Source organism: Castor canadensis, chromosome X (genome assembly GCF_047511655.1).
Source record: "Castor canadensis chromosome X, mCasCan1.hap1v2, whole genome shotgun sequence".
NCBI lineage: Eukaryota > Metazoa > Chordata > Mammalia > Rodentia > Castoridae > Castor > Castor canadensis.
This window is the reverse complement of record NC_133405.1, coordinates 38,557,539-38,577,753: the sequence shown is the minus strand read 5'-3', so window position 1 is coordinate 38,577,753 and position 20,215 is coordinate 38,557,539. Positions and strand designations below refer to the sequence as shown.

At 36.3% G+C, this 20,215-nt stretch overlaps 1 pseudogene; it reads right to left on the bottom strand.

Moving 5' to 3' along the window:
* LOC109675460 (trimethylguanosine synthase pseudogene) overlaps positions 1 to 18,002 on the bottom strand; it is a 123,429-nt pseudogene extending 105,427 nt beyond the window's left edge.
* Positions 18,003 to 20,215: the final 2,213 nt, after the last annotated feature.

Below are 20,215 nucleotides of genomic sequence, written 5' to 3'. Positions count from 1 at the left end.
GGGTGGGGCACCCTGAGCGCTGAAGATTGGGGGAAGGGAATCCTTCCCGGGACTGTAAATAAACAAGCCGGGCAGGCCAGAGAGCCTCTGGCGGGAGCGGGGCGCGCACCCAGCAACCAGGAGCGGGGAAGCTTGTGAGAGTGGCTGAGGGAGAAAAACTCCACAGGAGAGGAGGGAAGACCCACTTCCCACGTGAACTGTAAATAAACATGGCGGCCGGCAGGAGCAGCAGCACCGCCCAGTAAGCAGGAGCAGGAAAGCTTGTGAAAGTGGCAGTGGGAGGAAAACTTCAGAGGAGAGGAGGGAAGACCCACCTCCCACATGAACTGTAAATAAACACGCAGGCCTGACAATGCTGGGCAGTGTCACCTTTCCCAGTGCTTGGAAAGGGGAAAGCCTGTAGCAGAGGTTCCCACACAGGAGAACTCTGAACAAACAAAGCCTGTGGGACCAGGTGAGTGCTAAGTTCACCCCAGAGATCTGCATAAATAACACCGCCAGCTACAGCAGGCTGAGAGCATCAGGCAGGCAAGCCACAGTTGAAGATACCACTCTCAGAACTGTCTCAAGACTCTTTTTTTTTCTTTTTCTCCCTACCTTTGATGAGAGAACAACCGAATTACACCTGCAAGCTGAAAAACTTACTGAAACAGTATTGCATTTGAACTTGGGACACTTGGTGGGGCTTTTTGTGTGTGTGTGTGTGTGTGTGAGTATGTAGTTTTGTTCTACTTTATGCATCCCCTTAATGAGAGAACTACAGAACAACATCTGAGGCACCAACTCCAGGAATGGAGATTGAGACGGACACCCAAATTATTAAGACTGAAATTGCATTGCATATAAACTTGGAAGTTTTTTTTTTTAATTTTCTATTTTCCATTTTATTTTAATTCATTTTTATATATAGATATTTCTTTCATTTACTTAGTTTTTATTTTTTTATCTTTGATTTTCAATCCTCTCTCTGTCTTTCTAATGTCTGTTCAGCTTACTGTCAATTAGTACACTAACACTCCCTGTTTATACCTTTGAAACTTTCTAGTCTGATACCTTGTTCTGCTTTCTCCCTCTTGTCTGTATATTTGTTTTCCCCTTTTCTTTAACTTCTTGCGTTTCATCTCAGCTCACCCTTCCATTCTAAATATTACCATTGTTATTATTACAAGCTAGAAAATACTTAATTGCATACAGTACAGGGACAGTAACAACACCAAGGACAATGATGGGAAGACAGAAAAAACAGGGAAACCAGTTTCCCCACAGCAAAAAATTAGTACAGGAACCAGAGGGGAATGAAGAGAACAGAAACTCAGATCCAGACTCCAACAAAATGAAGATAAACTATGCCAAAGGACCCAATGAAGCCAACAAGAATAATTTAAAAGAAGACATACTACAAGTACTCAATGAGAATTTTATAGAGATGACACTGGATAGGGTCAACCAAAATGTACAGGAGACACTCAAGAAATTCCAAGACAACAAAAATAGAGAATTTGAAAAAGCAAAAGAAGAAATAAAGGAAACCATAGAAGCACCGTATAAACACCAAAGTGAAAGAGAGAACACAATGAATAAATGGATAAATGAACTCAGGACAAAAATACACAACATTAAAGAGGAAAATTGCCAGGATATGGAAAATCTCAGAAAAAAGAATGAAACAGAACTGCAAAACAAAACAGAAGGCCAATCCAGCAGAATAGAACAAACAGAAGACAGAATCTCAGAACTTGAAGATGAAATGGTAATTAAAGGAAAAACCGAAGAACTATTAATTAAACAACTCAAGACCTGTGAAAAGAAAATGCAAGAACTCACTGACTCCATCAAAAGACCAAACTTGAGAATCATGGGCATCGAAGAAGGAGAAGAGGTGCAAGCGAAGGGAATGCGTAATATATTCAACAAAATAATAACGGAAAATTTCCCAAATCTAGAGAAAGATATTCCCATACAAATGCAAGAGGCCTCCAGGACACCAAACAGACCAGATCAAAATAGAACTACCCCACGACATATCATCATTAAAACAACAAGTTCAGAAACTAAGGAAAGAATATTGAAGGCTGTAAGAGAGAAAAAACAAGTAACATACAAAGGTAAGCCCATCAAAATCACAGCAGACTTCTCAACAGAAACATTAAAAGCAAGAAGAGTGTGGGGTGAGATCTTCCGGGCACTGAATGAAAATAACTTCAACCCCAGGATACTCTACCCAGCAAAGCTATCATTCAAAATAGATGGAGCAATAAAAGTCTTCCATGATAAGCAGAAATTAAAACAATATGTGACCACAAAGCCAACATTACAAAAGATTCTGCAAGGGATTCTGCACACAGAAAATGACACCCAATTTAACCATGAAAAGGCAGGCAGCACCAAACCACAGGAAAAGAAAAAGCAAGACAGTAGAGAGTAACATCAAGTTAGGTACACACAATCAAACCTTCAAACAACTAAGACAACTAAATGGCAGGAATCACCACATACCTATCGGTACTAACGCTTAATGTTAATGGGCTTAATTCACCCATCAAAAGACACCATTTGACAAAATGGATTAAAAAAGAAGATCCAACAATTTGTTGCTTACAGGAGACTCATTTCACCGACAGAAATAAACATATGCTTAGGATGAAAGGCTGGAAGAAGATTTACCAAGCCAATGGCCCCAAAAACAGGCAGGAGTAGCAATACTTATCTCTGATAAAGTACACTTCAAACCTACATTGATCAAATGAGATAAAGAAGGACATTCCATACTAATAAAAGGGGAAATAGACCAAAAGGAAATAATAATTATCAACCTGCATGCACCCAATGTCAATGCACCCAATTTCATCAAACATACCCTGAAAGACCTAAAAGCATATATAAACGCCAACACAGTGGTTGTGGGAGACTTTAACACCCCATTATCATCAATCGATAGGTCATCTAAACAAAAAATCAATAAAGAAATCCAAGATCTAAAATATGCAATAGATCAAATGGACCTAGTAGATGTCTACAGAACATTTCATCCAACCTCTACACAATATACTTTCTTCTCAGCAGCCCATGGAACTTTATCCAAAATAGATCATATCCTAGGGCACAAAGCAAGCCTCAGCAAATATAAGAAAATAGAAATAATACCATGCATACTATCTGATCACAATGCAGTAAAAGTAGAACTAAACAACAAAAGTAAAGACAAAAAACATGCAAACAGCTGGAAACTAAATAACTCATTACTTAATGAAGAATGGATCATCAATGAAATAAAAGAGGAAATTAAAAAGTTCCTGGAAGTCAATGAAAATGAAAACACAACCTACCGGAACCTATGGGACACAGATAAGGCAGTCCTGAGAGGAAAGTTTATAGCCATGAGTGCATATATTAAAAAGATTGAAAGATGCCAAATCAATGACCTAATGATACATCTCAAACTCCTAGAAAAGCAAGAACAAGCAAATCACAAAACAAATAGGAGAGAAATAATAAAAATAAGAGCTGAAATCAACAAAATAGAAACCAAAAAAACCATACAAAGAATTAATGAAACAAAAAGTTGGTTCTTTGAAAACATAAACAAGATCGATAGACCCCTGGCAAACCTGACTAAAATGAGGAGAGAAAAAACCCAAATTAGTAGAATCAGGAATGCAAAAGGGGAGATAACAACAAACACCATGGAAGTCCAGGAAATCATCAGAGACTACTTTGAGAACCTATATTCAAATAAATTTGAAAATCTAAAAGAAATGGACAGATTTCTAGATACATATGATCATCCAAAACTGAACCAAGAGGAAATTAATCACCTGAATAGACCTATAACACAAAATGAAATTGAAGCAGCAATCAAGAGTCTCCCAAAAAAGAAAAGTCCAGGACCTGATAGATTCTCTGCTGAATTCTACCAGACCTTTAAAGAAGAACTGATACCAACCCTCCTTAAACTGTTCCATGAAATAGAAAGGGAAGGAAAACTGCTTAACACATTTTATGATGCCAATATTACTCTCACCTCAAAACCAGACAAAGACACCTCCAAAAAGGAGAACTATAGGCCAATCTCCTTAATGAACATCCATGCAAAAATCCTCAATAAAATAATGACAAACCGAATCCAACACATCAGAGAGATCCTCCACCATGACCAAGTCAGCTTCATGCCAGGGATACAGGGGTGGTTTAACATATGAAAATCAATAAATGTAATAAACCACATTAACAGAAGCAAAGACAAAAACCACTTGATTATCTCAATAGAGGCAGAAAAAGCCTTCAACAAGATCCAACACCACTTCATGATAAAAACTCTAAGAAAACTGGGAATATATGACAAACCTACAGCCAACATCATACTTAATAGTGAAAAACTGAAACAATTTCCCCTAAAACCAGGAATGAGACAAGGGTGCCACTATCCCCATGCATATTCACCATAGTACTGGAATTCCTAGCCAGAGCAATTAGGCAAGAAGAAGAAATAAAAGGAATACAAATAGGTAAAGAAACCGTCAAAATATCCCTATTTGCAAACAATATGATCCTATACCTTAAAGACCAAAAAATCTCTACCCAAAAACTCTTAGACATTACAAACAGCTACTGCAAGGTGGCAGGATACAAAAGCAACTTGAAAAATCATTAGCTTTTCTGTACACCAATAATGAACAAACTGAGAAAGAATATATAGAAACAATTCCATTTACAATAGCCTGAAAAAAAATCTAATACCTAGGAGTAAACTTAACAAAGGATGTGAATGACCTCTACAAGGAGAATAACAAACCCCTGAAGAAAGAGATCAAGGAAGACTACACAAAATGGAAAGATCTCCCATGCTCATGGATTGGTAGAATCAACATAGTAAAAATATCTATACTTCCAAAAGCAATCTACTTATTTAATGCAATTCCCATCAAAACCCCAATGACATTCATCACAGAGATTAAAAAAATCTACCCTAAAGTTCATTTGGAAACAAAAGAGACCACGAATAACCAAGGCAATACTCAGCAAAAAGAGCAATGCTAGAGATATCACAATACCCAACTTCAAACTGTATTACAAAGCAATAGCAATAAAAACAGCATGGTACTAACACAAAAACAGACATGAAGACCAGTGGAACAGAATAGAGGACCTGGATATGAATCCACACAGCTATGCCCACCTTATTTTAACAAAGTTGCCTAAAATCTACTATGGAAAATGCTAAGAAAAGTGTTATCCATCTGCAAAAAACTGAAACTAGATCCATGTTTATCACTCTGTACTAGTATCAAGTCAAAATGGATCAAGGACCTTAATATCAGACCCTAAACTCTGAAGTTAGTACAGGAAGGAGCAGGAAACACTCTGGAAGTAATAGGTATAGGCAAAGACTTCCTCAATAGAACCCCAGCAGCTCAGCAACTAAAGGAAAGGATGGACAAATGGGACTTCATAAAATTAAAATGCTTCTGCACAACAAAAGAAATGGTTTCTAAACTGAAGATACCACCCACAGAGTGGGAGAAAATATTTCCCAGCTATGCATCAGACAAAGGACTAATAACCAGAATATACAGGAACTTAAAAAACTAAACTCTCCCAAAATCAATGAACCAATAAAGAAATGGGTAACTGAACTAAACAGAACTTTCTCAAAAGAAGAAATTCAAATGTTCAAAAAGCACATGAAAAAATGTTCACCATTTCTAGCCATAAAGGAAATGCAAATCAAAACCACACTAACATTCTATTTCAGCCCTGTTAGAATAGCCATCATCAAAAACACTACCATCTAGAGAAAAGGTTAGTTCGAGAAGAATTAATTTAGAAGGTAACACACACATGCATAGGAAAGCAATGCAAGTCAACTCTCTGTATAGCTATCCTTATCTCAACTAGCAAAACCCTTGGTCCTTCCTATTATTGCTTATACGCTCTCTTAAACAAAATTAGAGATAAGGGCAAAATAATTTCTGCCTGATAGTGACAGGGTAGTGGGGGAGAGGAAGAGGGTGAGGGGGAAAGGGAGGGGGCGGGAGGAAGGAGGGAGAAATGCCCAAACATTGCATGCATAAATGAATAAAAGAATAAAAAACTACCATCAACAAGTGTTGGCGGGGATGTGGGGAAAAAGGAACCCTTGTACACTGCTGGTGCAAATGCAAGCTAGTGCAACCACTCTGGAAAACAATATGGAGGCTTCTTAAAAATCTAAACATAGATCTGCCATATTATCCAGCAATCCCACTCCTGGGGATATACACAAAGGAATGCAACACAGTTTACTCCAGAGGCACCTGCACACCCATGTTTACTGTGCTATTCGCAATAGCCAAGTTATGGAAACAGCCAAGATGCCCCACTACTGACAAATGGATTAAGAAAATGTGGTATTTATACACAATGGAATTTTACTCAGCCATGAAGAATGAAATCTTATCATTTGTAAGTAAATGGATGGAACCGGAGAACATCATTCTGAGCGAGGTTAGCCAGGCTCATAAGACTGAAAATTGTATGCTTTCCCTCATATGTGGACTTTAGATCTAGGGCAAATACAGCAACGTTGTAGGACTTAGGTCACATGCTAAGGGGAGTGCATATATGGGAGTTATAAGGATAGGTAATAAACCCAAAACATGAACCTGTTTGATGTCCCCACTGCAGAGGAACAAATACAGAAACCTTAAAGTGACAGAGGTCAATATGGGAAGGGATCAGGAACTAGTGAAGAGGTCAGGTAGAGATGAATCAACTTGGGTTGTAACACATTTGTGCATGGAAGCGATGCTAGGAATCTCTCTGTATAGCTATCCTCATCTCACCTAGCAAAAACACTTTTTATTTCTTATTATTGCTTATGTTTTCTCTTCAGCAAAATTAGAGATAAGGGCAGAATAGGTTCTTCCCGGAAGCGAGGGAGGGTAGGGAGGAGAGGAAACTGGCAGGGGGTAGTGGGAAGAATGGCTCAAATAATCTATGCAAATGTGAATAAATGAAAAAAAAGTTTTAAATAAAAAAAAGAGTTGTCACATGTAAGTTTACACTAACTCTCATACATCCGGCAGATAGAATTAGTACCAAGAGTTCAGGCAGAAAGTAATGAGCACACTGGATGGTTCCCTAGAGACTTATAATTGCCCTTAATGATGAGGAATCTCTTACATAAGTGCCAGAAAATTTAACAATTAACCAACACACCGCATCCCAAGTGCTTTCTTCAGATTAAAAGGTGTAGGCTTATAGTGTGACTCAATTATTTCATAACTAAGAAATAACTAATCTGATCCTAATTAGTCACCTCTGAACTGGGACTTCTTAGCTTTTTAGACTTGCATAGCAAGTTAAAAAGTCACACAGAGAAGACATTTACATAAACATTTTGAGGACCATGTAAAATAAATGATGTCCTTAATAACATAGATAATTCCTCCCACTCCCATAGTTTTCAAGTATAGGAAGTATTGTATTTCTTCCATGTATTAGAGAAATACTTGATATAAGGGAATATCTTGACATTAGGAAGAGAAAATTTTTTTCTGAGCCTCTTCAAGAAAAAAACAGGCAAGTATTTCTAGACTCTGTTTTTTCAAACAGACTTTTTTTCTGGGGTTTGAACCATTTGAGCCAAACTCCTAGCTCTTTAGACTCTTGACAATAGAGAACTTAAAGGAACTTTCATTTGCTAGCCAACTCTGTAAAAGATGTGGTATTAGGAATTTTTCATTCTATTCTATTAACAAACATCTAATATTAATATGTTCCTACTGTATTGGTTAAGAAACACAGGGTTGCAACAAGAACTAATATGTTTAATACTACATAACTAGTAATGGACTTATAAGCCTGGTGTTTTATCACTTTACTTGCCTTGTTCTTGTCATTATCTGAGTTTTCTTCAGACCACATCCCTTTGTTTCATAAAATATTTTCTCAAGTTAATTACATTTTAGAATTCAGGTATTTAGATATTTTACTTTCCACATCTTATTGTCTTTCAAAGAGGTATCACTCTTCAGTTACAACCATAATAGCAAATTCAAGATTATATATTAGGAAGCATCTACTCCTTGGGAAACTTCTAGAAGACAGCCAGGAAATCTGAGTTTCTAATTCTTGACAATTCATACTTATTATGCTACCTTTGAGTTCAGGTGACATCAAGAAGTTAGTGCTGATTAGTGCTCTGAAAAACAGGTACAAGTGAAATATATATCCACAGGATGTTTGGCATAATGCTGTTTATGATGGCAAACTTTGAAAAAATCTTAAATAATTCAACAATGAGTTTAAATTATATCATTATGTGAAAGAATTTAGTCATTAAATTTGAAAATGTAGATTGGGTATTTGACAGAGTTAGATTTTCACACATCAAACTTTAAAATTTCAAGAGTCTATAATGGAAAATCCTAACGTTATCAGATAAAATAAAATGCTATACTATAAATGATGATATATCCCCAAAAGCATTGGGTAGTAAGTTTACTTCAGAAATGCAAAAGTGGTTTAACATTTTAAAATCAAGGAATGCAATTCACATTAGCAGAATCAAGGACATATTCATTTTACACATCACTAGATGCAGAAAAATCTTTGACAAAATTCAATACTTATTCAAAATTAAAAAGATAAAACTTTTAAGAAACTAAGAAAATGAGAAATTGTTTAATCAAATAATCTGATTATTTGACCTAATACCCTCCAGAAAATATTATGTTTAATAGTGGAATGCTGAAAGATTCTTCCTCCCTATACACACCATAATGAGAAAACAGAAAAGGATGCCCAGTATCTGTCTTGATCTAAACGTGAAAGATAAAACAATACCACTGTACAAAAATATCTTGCTAACTTTGGGCAAATATTATTTTTTAAATGCCTTAAAATTGACCATTTAGATGCTTTAAAATTGACCATTAAGAATTTGCATTAATCAAAAGCAACATTATAGGAGTGAAAAAATAAGCTGAAGATGGGACATGATTATAAAAAATACAATCAACAAAGTTGTGTGACCAGAAAATTTAAAGAACCACAAATCAATAAAGATAGGCATCTTAATAAACAAATGGTTGAAATATTTGATGAGATACTTTTGAGGAGAGGATATCCAAATAGCCAATGAACATGTGAAATGCTTTTCAGCATCATCAATCATCAGGGAATTGTAAATTAAAAACTCTCTCAGAAAACTAACCTGAAGAAACAGATAACAACCAGTATTGGTGAGGACATAAAACATCTGGAACTCCCAGGAACTGTAGGCATGAGTGTAAATTTATATTACCACTTTGGAAAACCTTTTTACACTCTACACTTAAGCTAACACAGGTTAATGATTCAATAATTCCTCTCTTAATTATATGTAACAGAAATGTGAACAAAAATGCACTAAAGCTATGTCCATGAATGCTCTTAACAGTATTATTTGTAATAGCCAAGAATTGGAAACAACCCAAATACCTGTCAAGTATAAAATGAATAAATAACTTGTTGTATATTCATACAATAGACTTCTATGCACCTACTTGGATGAATCTTATAAATATAATGAGGCATGAAAGAGGCTAGATATAATAACAAATGCATACTTTATAATTTCATTTATACAAACTTCAGATATATGAAAGCAGTGGATGGTGAAAGAAGTCAGGGTAGTGCTTAACTTTGTGAGTGGATAGTTACTAGGACGATAAATAACTAGGGTACTAGTAATATTTTATTTCTTGACCCAAGTGATAAATAAATACATGGAGCATGTTTACTTTGTGAAAATTCACTGACCTATATACTTACAACCTGTATTTTCCCCTGTAAGTACATTGAATTTCAAACAAATATATAAAATAAATAAAAACACTTGTTAGAAGAATATGCCAGATGATCCTTTCTGTTTGTTTAAAGTGCTCCCCTTCATAAAAAATTTTTAGTCATAAACCCAAATGCTACATTTGGGTGGGTGAGATTACTGATGATTTTGATTTTATGCTTTGTGCTTGTTGAGTGTGGGAGTAATGTGGAAAGAAACACATGAACATTGTGACAGCTTAGTCCAAACCTTGAGTAAACAAAGACCTACACTGAACCTGGAACTTGAACAAATTTGAATCAGGCTGGTAAGATAGACAAACGCCAGTGAAATATTTCACCTTCTCCTTAGTTGCAACTATTTTTATCAATTGTCAGAAGTTTCTGGATTTCATGCTCTGTGCAAGAACTTGTTGTCAAAGGTTCTGTACAGGGTTCCTCATCTCTGCCATTATACCACATCTTTTGTAACACTGAAGTACTTGCCTGAGTTAATATTGATACTGTGAAGAGACAGTGATTATGGAAGCATAGTCATGAACAGAATGTTCTTGCATTATCCTTAAAGTACTCAGAGGATCTTAGACATGGTGCCTTTATTAAAGAGAATGATAAGGGGGGGCTGGATAATATAAGAGCTATTTATAACAAAACTTTTGACTGCCAAATCTCTATGTACATTCAAACGAAGTTCTTTATTTTCCCTTCAAATACATAACTGCTCAATTATGTGGTTGCACCTTAGATACCAAATTCATGATTTAAAAGTGGAGGTACATGAGCTTGGACTTTCATACTTGAATTCAATTGGATTTTTCTCATTGGTCTTGAAAAGGTCAACATTTTGGCTTTGTAATTGTATGTTTTGTCACAAGCCAATTCAACCACACATGAACCAAACAGGTCTAACATGATTTTACTGGCCAAAGGCCAGCCAGCCTCTGCTGCACTGTCTCTTAGCTCATAAACTTTGAATAATCCTTATAGTGGTTCCAGAGTGGCTGGGGCTCTCTAGTCACCAGTACAAGTTCTTTGGGCAGCATCAGTGAGTTCCACCATTGTCCTAGCCTAATTGATAACCATGCATAGATTGAAAGTTTAAGAAATCATTTCCCTGTTATAAATATGAAAGTTAAATTACATTTAGGCATTATTAAACTGTTCAGGGAAGTTATTATTTCTATGGCATAGCTCATAAAAATAGATTTAGTACCACTTTTGTGGTACTAAAACATCAAGATGGAAAAAAGAACTAGTCAGATAACTTTCTAAAGGTATTTTTATATTGTTTACATGATGGGAAGTAGATTTGGTGGTGTTTTTCTTTTTTGCCTTGATGGGTACTTTATTTACATTCTTGTATTAAATCTTCACAAAAATCTGGTGAAATAAGTACTATGTTATGTTCTCACTTTACAGTTGAGTAAACTGAGAAACAGACTGCTGAAGTAATTTGTCCAAAGTTACTCAGCTATTAAGTTGTACAGCTGGGATTCACATGAAGGTTCATATTATCACAGAGACTAAACACTTAACCATTCTCAAATCTTTCAGATAAATGTACTATCTAATAGTAAAAATATACCTACATTAAGAATTGCCCTAGTGGGGGCTCTCTGCAGAAGCTCAGACACTGAAGTAGATTTCTTCCTAGGCCACCAGTCACCTGCTTCATCTTATGAAAGTTTAGTGGAGGCCACTATAGCCCCACAGCTCTTGTGTGGCAGAAGAATTAGCACCATTTAAGTACTGCTGAGGTTTACCACTTGAGCTCTTTAGAGTGGTGGACAGTCTCACTTGTGCCTGCTTTAGTCATGGTTGGGGTGGAACATGGGTAACAGAGACCTGAGGTGGCCCTGGGCCTATGGGTACCTTTCTGTAAACCTTGCCCTAAAGCTTCAAGCTTTAGAGACCTATGAAATGACTTTGGAGTAATTTTCCCATTGTCTGGATGAATAGTGCCTGGCTTTCTTCTATCCATACTAATCCCTTTATCAAAGGACTGCCTTACTTTACCCTTTCATGCTTACATGACCAGGCTGCAAATTTTCCAGATCATTCCATTTTGTTTCTCTCTTAATTATGAATTTCATCTTTAAATCATTTCCCTCCTATGTGTATTACTATTAAGTGTTTACAAGTAACCACACACCTCCTTCAGTGTTTTGTTTAGAAATTTCTTCTGCTTGACACACTAGTTCATCACTCAACTTCTGTTTTTTATAAAGCCCTGGGGCAAGGACACAGTTCAATCAAATTCTTTGCCAAATTATAACAAGGATGGCCTTTATCCCAGTCTTTAATAAGATACTCATTTTAATCTGAGACCTCATCAGAATGGCCTTTACTATCCATATTTCTACCAACATTCTGATCATGATCACTTAAGTAATCTTTTGAAGTCTCAGATGTTCCCTTCAGCTCTTTTCCTCTGAGCCTTTGCCAGAATCACCCATAACATTTTGTTCACAATGATACAATTTTTTTAAGCTGGCTTCTCCATACTCTTCTAACCTCTACCCTTTACCCAGATCCAAAGCTGCTTCCGCATTTGCAACTATTTGTTCTAACAACAGCCCCACTTCTCGGTACTAATTTTCTGACTTAATCTGTTTTGTGCTGATATAACAGAATACCACAGACTGGGTAATTTAAAACAAACAACATAAGTTTATTGACTCATGAACTTAGTAGATTGAAAGTTCAAGATCAAGGGACTGCTATCTGACCAGGGCCTTCTTGCTGTATCATAACATGGTGGTAGGCATCAGATAAGCAAAACAGATGGAGAAAGGATCTGAACTGATCTTTTCATAAAGACCCACTCCAACCTAGTGCAATCACTCACATCTGTAATCTCAGCTAATAGAGAAGTAGAGACCTGGAGCATCTTCTTTCAAAGCCAGCCCAGGGGAAAAAGCTTGGCTTGGTGACCCATTCTTGTAAACCCAGCTATGTGAGAGATGTAGGTAGGAGGATTGTAATCTGAGGACAGCCTTGGGCAAAAATGGGATACTTTATCTGAAAAATAACTAAAGCAAAAAAGAAATGGGAGTGTGGCTCGAATGGTAGAACACTCACTTAGCAAACATAAGGCCCTGAATTCAAACCCCAGTACCACCAAAAAATTTCACTCCTATGATAATGGTACTTAATCTGTCCTCATAACTGAATCACCTCTTTTTTTTCTTGTGGTGCTGCAGTTTGAACTCAGGGCCTACACCTCAAGAAACTCCACCAGCCCTATTTTTATAATGGGTTTTTTCAAGATAGGGTGTCACGAATTATTTGCCCAGGCTGGCTTCAAACTGCAATCCTCCTTATCTCTGCTTCTTGAGTAACTAGGATTACAGGCATGAACCACCTGCCCCCAGCTCCTCTTTAAGACCCTACCTCTTAACTTTGTTATGTTGGGGATTAAGTTTCCCACACATGAACTTTGATGGACACATTCAAGCTATAGTATTATGTGAGGTCAAGAATGTACTAATTAACGAGTGTAGTAACCATTTCACAATGTATGTGTATATCAAGTCATGACGTTGTACACTTTAAATATATATGCTTTTGTCCATTATACCTCAATAAAGCTGAAAAAATATTTAAAATTTTTAAATATAAAAACAATATGGCCCCAAATGCCACTATTGTTAAGGTTGAGAAACTCTGACTTGGAGGGATAATCCTTACAAGGTTTGTTGCATGAGTTTATCTAGGACAATACCAGTTTTGTAACTAGGCTGGTATCTTGTAAATTCCAACAATTTTAATGCACCCAAGATGGCTCCTGTGTACAAAAAGAATTGTCTCAAGGATTGTTTCCCAAAAGTTTATAGGATTCTTATGCAAGCACTTAATTATTCAAAGGAACAAGAAACAAACAATCAAAAAGCAAACCACTCCTTATAAGGAAACAAGAGGGAGGAGATCCTCTGAAACAAGATGATTCATATATTACCTTAGTTCTGACCTTATATTTAGTATCTTGTGCCCTGACATACAGATAGACAAATTCTTCCCTCAGATATTTACGTGCAACTCTTAGACATCAGTGAGTTACAGCAAAGGTATCTGAGGACAAATATTCTCAATGCTGTAAAATAAGCAAGTTCACATCTAAAGATAGACTAATGCAAATCAATAAAATCAGAGCCACTAGGTGTAAGTCGTCCTGCCTTTCAATAGCAGCTTTAATACAATGTATTTTGAATAGGTGGCTTGTGTCATTACATGACTATATTTAGTCTTCCAATGTGCTTGGCAATCACTTATTGTATCATCTTTAGAATATTCCTGGGATACTAATGTTTCATGGAAGAAGGTTTTGGCTGGATATAGAATCAAACACAGTATGAGATGTTATGGGGAAAGGTATATCATTGATCTAATTCAACTTAACCTTTCAGTGTTTCACATAGTGAAGTGGTAAGAGTTCCACCTGTGTTTCCAGACAGACCTCTATCTTATCTTTGGCTTTGCAATTTTGTAGTCATTGGAATAGTGTTACATAGCCTCTGTACATCTCAGTTTCCTCATCAGTAAAACAGCATACTGAAAATTTCTACTTAAGATCCTTTTCAGGATTACATGGAATTATGCGTGTAAATTGAGAGGCACTACTATCTTGCATTTGTTACCACTCAAGAAATATCTTCTTCCACAGGTTCTGCCTGGAAGCGAGGAGGTGTGGGGGGTTGGGGAGGAGGGGGGATGGGGGCAGGGGGAGAGGTAGCACAAACAATGTATACACATATGAATAAATGTAAAAACAATAAAAAATTCAAGTCTTAAAAAAGAAAAAAAGAAATATCTTCTCCCATATAACTCTCTCAGAAATTGACTGAAGTTATGAGACTACATACACAGAACATTAGAGAATTACACTTTACATTTATTTGGTGTTTATTTATTTATATTTGGTGTTACATTTATTTATATTTTATATTTATTTTGGTCATTTTCCATAAAGATCCACAGAGAATTTTTCTAATCATGGGTAGTAAATTGCTGCAAATGTGGGATGCAAATCGATAAGTAAGATTCTTATGCACTTGGGACACAGTTGATATTCCCAAAGTATACAGAAAATATTGCCCCATATTTGTTGCATATATCAAGAATTGCCACGGTACTCTAATATGCTCTGGGACTAGTATGAATTGGCATGATTTCAGATGGTGATGTAGCTATATGTCTGAAACCTTAATATTATCACTCCTTTTGATTTCTAATCAAAATTCCAAGAACATATCTTGAGGAAACAATCCACAGCAATCTATAGAAAGGATGCTCATCAAAGCCAGGCATGGTGGCACATACCTGTTATTCCAGCTAATCAGGAGGTGGAGGCAGGAGGATGGAAAGTTTGAGATGAACCCAGACAAAGGTAATGGTGATACCCTGTCCCAAAAATGAAACAAAACAAAAGGGTTAGGGCATAACTCAAGTAGTGGAGCTCTTGTCTAACATGTGCAATACTCTAAGTTCAGTACCCAGCACCACATAACAGATGTTCATCTGAACATTATTTATAACAATGAGAACTTGAAAGAATTTCAAATTACCAAGAATAGTTATACTAGTCAATACGATGATGTGAAACCATTTAAAAGGCATTCACATAAGAAAATCCTCAAAATATAATACTAGATACAAAAATGATGTCTCAAACATTTTTTTTACAACATAAACCTAGTTTTGGTTTTTATATATATATATACATATAAACTATATCCTCAAACACCAGTGATTGTATCTGAGGGGAGGTATTATGCAGGTTTCTTGTTTTTACTTTAAATTAAAAAAATTTAAATTTAAAAATTTTATGGAAAATTTAAGAAAAAACATTACTTTTAATTTTAGTAGGTCAAATAAATACCATATGCTATATAAAGAAGGTGAAGTTTTACCTTAGCTTTGAGGACTGGACCTGCTGGTCAGTTAGGAAAGAGGAGTGCCAAATATGTGAGTTGTCTGACCTTAGATAAAAATTCAGAGCAACAGCCTCTTTAAGAGTTTAATTCACAAGTCAGCTGTGTCAAGTTAATTTAAATAATAGGAATGTGTACCTGTAATTTACCTAATGTGTATAGAGTCTATACTCTGAATTGCCACACTGTGTAGAAGTTTCATGCTCTAACTGGCTGACAGAGCATGTTTGAATAGTTGATACAGTGCAGAAGAGGGAAAAGGGGAGAAAGAAAGGGGAAAGGTTATGGGCCATAGAGCGTGCAGTTCAAAAATGATTCACACTCCATCTGTACCTAGTCATTACCTTAGATGATGACAACAGAAAGTTGGCCAGTAAGGTGTTTGTTTGAGGATAACAGTCATATTTCTTAACACTCTCAATTATCTAGAAGTTGAGAAGAAGTATAGTAAATACTGGAAGTTTATAGATTCCATTTCTTCATTTATTCTAAATTTTGGAGCAACTTTAAGGACAGGAAACAAAAGAATGGACTAGGATTCTAGGAGCGGCACACATCACTTTCATTCTTTCCTAGGATATCAGAAATTGGAGAGTCATATGATTTGAATTTTTTTCCTTTTTGCCTTTGTCTTTTGTTTTCTTTCAGTATTTGGATGGACAGTCGTATGAGTACAAGAATATTAAATAAGGAAAAAATTTATGGTATTATTCCAGGAATAGGCTTAAGAGTATATAGGCATAGTTCATAAATGCCTATTAGAGGTTACTCCACCACAATGGCTTCATTATCATTTTTTCTTTAATTGTTTTTACATTTATTCATATGTGCATGTGTTGTTTTAGCCACCTCTCCCCATTGCCCCATGCCCCTCTTATGCCCTAGCCTCACTTCGCTTCCAGGCAGAACCTGCTCTGACCTCTTGTTCTCCGATTTTGTTGAAGAGAAAACATAAGAGATAATAAGAAAGACAAAGCATTTTTGTTACTTTGAGCTAAAGAAAGCTATACAGAGAGATTCCTAGCATTGCTTCCATGCACTTGTGTATTGCAACCCACATTGGTTCATCTCTACCAGACCTCTTCACTTCTTGGTCACCTTCACATAGTGGCCTCTGCCAGTTTAAGATTACTATATTTGCCTCCTACAGCGAGCACATTAGCCACATTCAAGTTTTAGGTTTCCTTCCCTTTTCCTATTCCTCCAGTGCGCATTCTCCTCTTAGTATGTGACCCATGTCCAATAATATTACTGCATTTTTTTAGGTCTATAATCCACATATGAGGGAGAATGTGTGATTTTCAGCCTTCAGAGCCTGGCTAACTTCACTTAAGATGATGTTCTCCAAATGACAAAATTTCATTCTTCTTTGTGAATAAAATTCCACTGTGTGTAAATACCACACTTTCTTAATTAATTCACCAGTAGTGGGGCATCTTGGCTGTTTCCATAGCTTGGCTATTGTGAAGAGTACTTCAATAAACATGGGTGTACAAGTGCTTTTGTAATAACCAAGGTGCATTCCTTCAGGTATATCCCTAGGACTGGTATTGCTGGATCATTATGGCAGATCTTTTTTTTTTAAACACAAGTACTTTATTGATTTTTTTACAATCAAATACTGCCAACTAGCATTAATCCACTCATGCATCATTAAAAATAAAGGATATCTCCTTGGTATTTTCAAGTGATGCATTATATAACAGTTAGAACTTAAAATGCCCCCTGATTAATTATGCTAACTGGCAATCTTTTAAAAGCGTGACTAAAATTTGGTTCCTTTCTTCATAAAATGGAAATTTAAATATTTCTCCCGATATTCTTGAGATTATCATTATGCTATGAGTGGTGGAAAGTTTGGCACATAGAGTTTCATCTAGAAAGATGTATATCTTACACAACTTAAACAAAATGTGCATAACAAGATGCATACAGCCAATGCATGATAGAAAGCATATTTCAGATACAAGGCAAACCCTAAGGCCACCATATTGTTTAGGTTTCGCATTATCACTTATGACATTACAGATTAATTACACATAACATACTTTTATATGTTTTAAACCTGAAGATAAGAAAAATAATTGTTGCTTGAAAAAATTATTCCAGGTTGCCATTTGGTTTGTGTTAGGAGAAAGCAAACCTCTGAGAATTTAGTGTCTTCAGAGTCGGACTCATCAGCTGAGTTGGTGAATCAGATAGTGTGATGTATTTCACAGTGACTGTTTCCAAGTCCTGGCAACGCCTCTTCTCACACTGTATCATATGGGAGATCTATGTTTAGTTTTTTAAGAAGCCTCCATATTGTTTCCATAGTGGCTGTACTAGCTTGCATTCCCACCAGCAGTGTATGAGGATTCCTCCCCGCCTCCCCCCTCCCACGCACTGCATCCTCACCAGCATTTGTTGTTGTTGGTGTTCTTGCTAGCTATTCTAACAGGAGTGAGGTGGAATCTTAGTGTGGTTTTGATTTGCATTTCCTTTATGGCCAGGGATGGTGAGAATTTTTTCATGTGTTTTTGGCCATTTGAACTTCTTCCTTTGAACAAGATATGTTTAGTTCAGTTGCTCACTTCTTTATTGGGTCATTGATTTTGGGGAGTTTAGCTTTTTGAGCTCCCTGGTATATTCTTGTTATCAGTCTTTTGACTGATGTATAGCTAGCAAATATTTTCTCCTACTCTTTGCGTGTTCTCTTCAATTTAGTGACCATTTCTTTTTATGTGCAGAAGCTTTTTAATTTCAGGCAGCCCCATTTGTCCATCCTTTCTTGCTGTTGCTGGGATGCTGCAGTTCTACTGAGGAAGTTGTTGCCTATACCTATTGCTTCCAGAGTATTCCCTGCTCTTTCCTGTACTAACTGCAAGGTTTTGGAATCCACTTTGTATTGATACTAGTACAGGGTGATAGGAATGGATCTAGTTTCAGTATTCTGCAGGCTGATAACCACTTTTCCCAGCAACATTTGTTGAAGAGGCTGTCTTTTCTCCATTGTATGTTTTTGGCACCTTTGTCAAAAATAAGGTGGGCATAGCTGTGTGGATTCATATCTGGGTCCTCTATTCTGTTCCACTGATCTTCATGTCTGGTTTTGTGCCAATACCATGCTGTTTTTGTTGCTATGGCTCTGTAGTGTAGTTAACTCGGGTGTTGTGATACCTCCAGCATTGCTCTTTTTGCTGAGTATTGCCTTGGCTATTCACGGCCTCTTTTGTTTCCAAATGAACTTTAGGGTAGATTTTTCAATCTCTGTGATGAATGTCATTGGGATTTTGATAGTAATTGTGTGGAACATTTAGATTGCTTTTGGTAGTATAGCCATTTTTACTATGTTGATTCTGCCAATCCATGAGCACAGATCTTTCCACCTTCTGTAGTCTTCTTTGATCTCTTTATTCAGGGGTTTATAGTTCTCGTAATAGAGGTCATTTACATCCTTTGTTAAGTTTTTTCCTAGGTATTTGATTTTTTTGAGACTATTGTACATGGAATTGTTTACCTAAATTCTTTCTTAATTTGTTCATTGTTGGTGTATAAAAAGGATACTGATTCTTGTAATTTGATTTTGTATCATGCTAAATTGCTGAAGTCTTTCATGGTGTCTAGGAGTTTTTGGGTAGAGTTTTTTGGGTCTTTGAGGTATAGGATCATGCTGTCTGCAAGTAGGGATACTTTGACTATTTCTTTACCTGTTTGTATTCCTTTCATTTCTTCTTCTTGCCTTATTTCTCTGGCTAGGAATTCCAGGACTGTATTGAATAGGAATGGAGAGAGTGGGCATCCTATGGTTTCAGTTTTTCCCCATTAAGTATGATGTTGGCTGTAGGTTTGTCATATATAGCCTCTATAATGTTGAGGTACATTCCTTCTATTCCTAATTTTCTTAGGGCTTTTTAAATGAAATGGAGTAGAATGTTATGAAAGGCATTTTTGGATCTATTGAGATGATCAAGTGGTTTTTGTCTTTGCTTCTATTAATGTGCTGTATTACATTTATTGGTTTGTGTATGTTGAACCATACCTGCATCCATGGCATGAACCCAACTTGGTCATGGTGAATGATCCTTCTGATATGTTGTTGAATTTGGTTTACCATTATCTTATTGAGTATTTTTGCATCAATGTTCATTAAGCAGATTGGCCTGTAGTTCTCCTTTTTGGATGTGTCCTTGTCTGGTTTTGGGATGAGTATAGTACTGGCTTCATAGAATGAGTTAGGCAGTGTTCCTTTCCTCTCTGTTTTGGGGATAAGTTTAAGGAGTGCTGGTATTAGTTCATCTTTAAAAGTCTGGTAGAATTCAGCAGAAAATCTGTCAGGGACTGGACTTTTCTATTTTAGAAGACTATTGCTACTTCAATTTCATTACAAGTTATAGAACTGTTTAGGTGGTTAATATCCTCTTGGTTAAGTTTTGGATGGTTATAAGTACCTAGAAATTTGTCTATTTATTCAATATTTTCCAATATATTGCCATATA